At 39.1% G+C, this 6,658-nt stretch overlaps 1 pseudogene; it reads right to left on the bottom strand.

Moving 5' to 3' along the window:
* Nucleotides 1–3,085: 3,085 nt before the first annotated feature.
* Nucleotides 3,086–6,407, bottom strand: LOC116844359 (annotated as a pseudogene).
* Between the last annotated feature and the right edge of the window lie 251 nt (nucleotides 6,408–6,658).

Below are 6,658 nucleotides of genomic sequence, written 5' to 3' on the forward strand. Positions count from 1 at the left end.
ACCAAGCGATTATCACCTTTTCAAGCATTTGCAAAATTTTCTTGATGGTACAAACTGGCCTCAAGAGAGGCTTGTGAAAATGAGTTGGTCAAGTTTTTTACCAATAGGGTCGAGGACTTCTTCAATCGCGGAATTATGAAATTGCGTTCAAAATGGACGAAAGTTATCGAACAAAACGGCGCATATTTGATCGAAATCGGATAATCCTAACTATGTTAATTTTATCGTCGAAATAAAGCGAAAAAACGCTCAGAACTTTTTACTTCACCTAATATTTTTAATTATTAATTTAATTCTGCGACGATTTTGGAAATGGTTGTGATACACGCACATTGTTAAAATATCAGTTAGTTAATGAAGAATTAGTTCGACTAGAATTTGTATTGGGAGAAAAAATATTGCGAGATTGTCGATTATCATTGATAAGTCTACAACGGTCAGCCATATGCCCAATTTTATGACAGTATTGACACGTTACCGGTTCAGAGCCTACCCGTCGTAGAGGCGAGTTAACCATGCGTTTGTTATCGGCATGTATCTTTTCCCCAAGTACCACTTGCCTTATCGCTTTTATGGTTTCAAGTTCCCTTTCGGCACTATAGCACGATTCTCTAATTCTTCAAAGGTTCCCTTACTAAAAGGTCCCTTACTATTTTAACTTCTGGATTTAGACCACGTATAAAGCAAATTTTTAAATGTTCTTCTATAGAATCTTTAAAGTCCTGACTAATTATATTTGATTGTCGTTTTTGAGCATCAATTATTCGCTTCCCTATTTCACGGACTCTATTTGCATAAGCTGAAACTCTTTCACCGTCTTTCTGACATATATAAGCAAGTCGAGCTTGTGCTTCATAAATCGTTTCCCTAAGACCATATTTATAACTCAAAAATTCTACTAAGCTTTGTAATATGTTAAATACCTTGCCGAGTATGGATCTATGAGCATCGCCTTTTAATTTATTACGAATTGCACGAATTGCACGAATTTACTAAAATCATTTCTTGAGAAGGTGCAATCATGCTGAGTGCTTCTTCACAACCTTTCACGAAGTGATTAAATGCGATATTTTCTTCATCAAAGTTTAGTACTGCTTTTAGCGCGTCTCTAATTGAAATGTATGCATAATTACCCAAATTAAGATCACTAGGCCCCATCGTTAAGGGTATATTTATCGGTTGTTCTGTTACTTGTTTCTCTTGCAGTTGACGAATAAGACGTTCTTATTGTTGTAATTTTTGTTGTAATTCAGTTGTTGATATCCAGTTCTCTTGACATAATGGTTTCAACTTCACAAAAACTTCTTTCCGGTGGAGGAGTACGTATCATGAATAGAGCGAACTGTTTTTATATGCACGACAATTATGTTTATTTTAGATTATTTTCCTTGCACAACTTGTGGACATATCCCACCGCTGCCACCAAAATTATATGTGACGTTTCGTCGCGTCGTCACGTATAGGATTAGTTTTTATTTCTCCTTATTTTGGGTCAATGCATTAAAGCATTTTACCCGGGGATCGGAGATCAAGTTGTGCACTACTTCTAGTTCACTGGTTGACGGGTGAAAGGACTGGGTAGGATCATCGGTGTTCTACTCCGAATAATTCGCGTATTTTATAGGTGAGTCGACGAGGATCACCCTTAGGGATGGACTTGTAGTCGGGAAATGAATAGGTATATTCTGTCTTACGTAGAATATAGGTTGCTATAGATGAAGGATTGGGTAGAGGAGATTGATCTAATAAGTTTGCTAATTCTTCAAATAATGGAAACGGGTCTTGGTTTGAAAAAAGAGCGACCTTGATCTGATATCTAAGTCTCTTAATTCGCTGTCGTCGCCCACCTTTCGAAGGCATATAGAACTAAATAAATTTTGTTGAGGAATAATTACGAGGAACGGGGCCACATTATTAGTAGCGACAGTTCGTGTGATTGGGGCCACACTATTGGCAGCGACAATCGAAATAGTTGAGGCCACAATATTGGCAGCGACAACTATAATTACTTCTCGTGAATAATTTTTATGCGAGATTTTATCTAAAGCGGAAAAGAGACTCAGTTTCAATCTAAAAGAAGTAACACATAACAATTTATTTTTAAGTGTTCCAGGTGATTGAATTAATACATTGAGATACTATAGGATAGAACAAGTGCGATTATAGGTCTGAAATTGAAAAGGGAAAACCGAGGTGAACTAACCGTTTAGTTCGGTGTCGTCTCCGACCGACTGACTATTCTGACGTACTGTCTGACTGACTGTCTCTTCTGACTAAAAATTCCGTACTGACTCGCTGGCCCTTGGTGTTCCCTTTTTATACCCAATTCCTAGCAGGAGGGTTTTTTTTACCATCCAATCAGAATCCGTAGGATCTATTATCGCATTTATTTATATATTTATTAGGATATAGTAAAGCTCCGCGTCAGCCCTATTCTCCCCTACCTAAAATTTGTGACTTAAATTTCTAGATTTATCTAATTATATATAGATCGAAGTGAAATTTCAATAAATCCTTTTTAATTATTTTGTTATGTGGAACTTATCCTCTGTGTTTTTGAATTGTTCTTTTATCTTAATTATTTCTTATAGTATATATTTTGTAGTATATAAATATGTAACATCGTCTTTAGTTAATTGAAAAAGTTGTTTATGTTCGGGTATTTATTCGTTAAAATTATTGAAAGTGAATAAAACAGCCAAAAACAGAGAGGAAAAGGAAAGAAAAAGCGTATCTCTTATCGAAAAAGTGGTCCGAGAACCTGGTTTGGTTGTTACAAGTATCCTATTTAATCTGTACAAGTGACAAACGAGATATTTTGACGGTCTATTGTGACTAAGAATCTAACATATGGAGACAAAGGTAGATTCCGCTGCGATGTAACAACGTTAAAAAAAAAATATATATATATTATTTATATATAATATTATACACACACACACACACACACATACGCGCGTGTGTGTAATATATAAATATTATATATATATTTTTTTTAACGTACAAAATACGTTATATGTATTCGCTCTCTTTACATACAATATATATGTATATACATGCAAATACACGCGCGCAAAACAAATCTTCAACATTTTTCAACAGTGATATCAGACATGTCCGGTAACGAACACAAGTTCAATGTTTCCTCATTCGCCAGATGCAACAGTGATGTGAAGACGTGCGGCGCGCTCAGCGCCTTGGCGTTGTTCTTCGTCAGTAGCTTCGGCAACTTCTTGTAAATGTTATTGAACATCTTAAAGTCTTTAATCGTACTCTCTTCCATTTCCGTTTCCGCTATATTCGTGATATCCGCGTCGCTCGCAGACTTCAAGCATCTCGAGATGAACTTCTTCAGCTGCTACATGTCGACTCTCTTCGCCTTCGAGCAGTACGCGATGGGTATCTTATTGACCAATTTCAGCGCCGAAATAAGATTGTCGCCGGTGAAGCCTTGGCTAATACTTGAGGCTAACGCGTTCCTGTCGAACTCAAAATTGCACTCATTCTCGTTATTGTTGTCCCTAGCCTCGTCGTAATCGCCGTTGTGCATGTCAGGACAGTAGTCTAATCGTTCGGATTATTGTAATCGTACCGGTCATTGTCAGACACATCCATGGTTTTAGTTTTGTCTTCGTTCTGCTGCTGCTTGATGCTAATATGTTGATGCAGGTACAGCTTTACCTCAACCACATGATATCGTAGTGGATATCCTCGGGCAACGTCAAATTCTTAGTGTTTCACTCCGTCTTGGTTGTCTTCACACGCAACTTTTTGGACTGGCTCAGCGCGAACTTCACCTCTATCATGTCCTTATTCCCTTCGTACGACAATTCGATCTCTTTCCTCCTCTTTAGCGGCGCCTGCATGCACGCCCCGATGACCTTGCTGCTCATGACAGCGTTTGCAGCTGGTCTCACGAATTTGTGGAACTTCTAATGAGTCGGTCCAACCCAGTGCAAACCTGCAATCGGCAGCACAAACGAGTATTCAGGTGCGAGTAATAAGCTTGAATCCATCCGCAGCTGAAGCGTCCACGATATTATTAGGTGGTAAACTTAGTTCCTACGATTTTTTTGTTTAAAAAACTCATTTATTTCGACATCAAAAGCAAAAAATACATTAATCGAAGTATTTTCCCTCGCTAGCTATACATTTTTCCCATCTTTCGGGCAACGCGTAGATTCCGCGACGATAGAACGATTGGTCTTTTGATGCAATCCATTCGTCGATCCATTTTCGCACATCCTCGTAATTTCTGAAGTGTGTATCCACCAAGCCGTGCTGCATCGACCGGAACAAGTAATAGTCCGAAGGAGCTAAGTCTGGTGAATACGCTGGGTGCGGGAGAACTTCCCACTCGAGCTGCATCAGTGTTTCTTTGACGGCTTTGGCAACGTGTGGTCGAGCGTTGTCGTGCAAAAGCATGACTTTACGTCGATTGCTGGCTACTGCTGGCCTTTTTTCCAACAATGCTTCATTCAGACGGTTTAATTGTGATTGATATCGATCCCCCGTGATACTTTCGTTCGGTCTGAGTAGCTCATAATAAACGACGCCGTGCATATCCCACCAAATGCAAAGCATTGCTTTGTGGCCATGAATATTTCTCTTTGGTGTGGATGTCGATGGTTGGCCAGGGTCTACCCATGATTTTCTTCGTTTAGGATTATCGAAGTATATCCATTTTTCATCGCCAGTCACTATGCGCCACAAAAAACTCTTCTTTTTCTGCCTGGCGAGCAGAGAAATAGAGATGTTTAAGCGATTCGCAATGGCATTTGCGGTTAATTCGTGTGGTACCCATTTTCCCTCCTTTTGAATTTTTCCCATTGCATGTAGACGTTTGGAAACAGCCATCGGAGTAACATTTAATGCTGCAGACAATTCTTGGAGCGTTTGAGTAGAGTTTTCGTCCAATAATGCCTGCAAATCGGTGTCTTCAAACTTTTTCGGTTGGCCTGAGCGTTCTTTATCATTGACATCAGCTGAAACCATACTCAATCGCTGAAACCATACTTGGCATGTTCTTTCCGATGGAGCATAATTGCCATAAGCTTCGAAAAGCAATTTATGAGCTGCAGCTGCAGTTTTTTTCAAGTCAAAGTAATGAAGCAGCACATGTCGAAAAAACAACTTATCATTCCATATTTAATCAAAAGAAAAAATAGCACTGCTCGCTTAAATGAATCTCTTCGCACTGAATTTTATTGACAAATGTCTAACCTCTAAAATGCAGCCAGTTTCAGATGTCAAAATAAATTACACCTACAACTAACATCATCTAACGGTGAGCCGCAGGAACTAAGTTTACCATTTAATATCTACGTGATTCGTTGTCGCTTGCTGTTGTTGGCGTTCGCAGTCGTCCTCAATATCGAAATAGTTAACGAGGTCGGGCAATGGATTCTCGACCCCGTATTTCACACTGGCATCGAGATCGAATTGGAAATGGTTGTCGGCCTCGTCGTCATCATCATGTTCCACCTCCGACGTATCCGATATCTTTTCGGGCTCGTCTTCAACAGATCAGCCAAGAAATTCAAAGTTCAAGTACGACGCGCAAATCTTCAGTTGTTCAAAATCATCAATTGTCGGTATGGCGTATTCCGTCGAATTTACATTGATTTCTTCGTTCACGGTGTCGACGAGTATGTTGTTATACAGATGCTGGTAAAAGCCCGACGTAGCATGATTAGACAACATTGCTTGATACAGCATGTCGCTGGTCTACAGATCGCCCTCGCCTATCATCATGGACAAGGGTTTCACAATCTCGACATTGCCTCTCAACGCCTCTACGGTGCTGCAGATCTTCTGTCTGGTTTTCTTCTTCTTCAATACCTTTAGATCCACGTCCATATTTTTCTGCAGTGCTGCCTCCTGCTTGTTCTGGTCAGTATCCTCAGGAGTTTGCTTGTTCAAATCCCCGATTATCTTGAGTATCTCCGTATGCAAGCTGTCCACTTGAAGCCCGTAAATCTTACTGCTTATGTCCAAAGATATGCTGGCTACTTGCAGATTGGACATGTTGTTGTCCTGCTTCTTTATCATGTATGTCATAAAATCTATCATCTCCAGACTAAACGCATTCTTTATGTTGATCTTGTTTTCAGCACTCAGCTTTATACATTAATTGATAGTCTCAACTATTTGATATGTCGAGACATTGGCTAAAAATCTCAAACCCAAGGAGTATCTTTTATTAGATCCAGCTAGTGCTGAGGTATTAGGTATGAAAATGTCATGTCGACGAGCAATACGGTCTGCCTCATCATCGTTTCCTGAGAGAACACTAGACAGTTGCTTCTGAGCGACAATAGATTTCCTCTGTAGTGGTGACGAAGAGGTGACTTATTCAGTGAAGTCTCCATCCTCTTATGTATATGCATGGATTTACGAGCTTCCATTTTATACAACTTAAAACTTTACAGCATATACATATGCACAAACATATATGCAAATTATATAATAATTTGTATGTCTATTCTCAGAGAATTCTCAGAGAATTCTCAGAGAACTGTTACATTCCTGAAAGAAATAAGTACATATTGTCTAGATATAGTTTCCGGAATCAAATCAAGTACATATTGTTTTGACCATTATGTCTAATCAAGCACAAACTATACAGTCTACTTTTAGTACAACAGTTACAACTGTT

This window comes from Odontomachus brunneus, unplaced genomic scaffold, assembly GCF_010583005.1.
Source record: "Odontomachus brunneus isolate Ranch 3 - 2012 unplaced genomic scaffold, Obru_v1 Obru_scaffold_041, whole genome shotgun sequence".
In the NCBI taxonomy this organism is placed as follows: Eukaryota; Metazoa; Arthropoda; class Insecta; order Hymenoptera; family Formicidae; genus Odontomachus; species Odontomachus brunneus.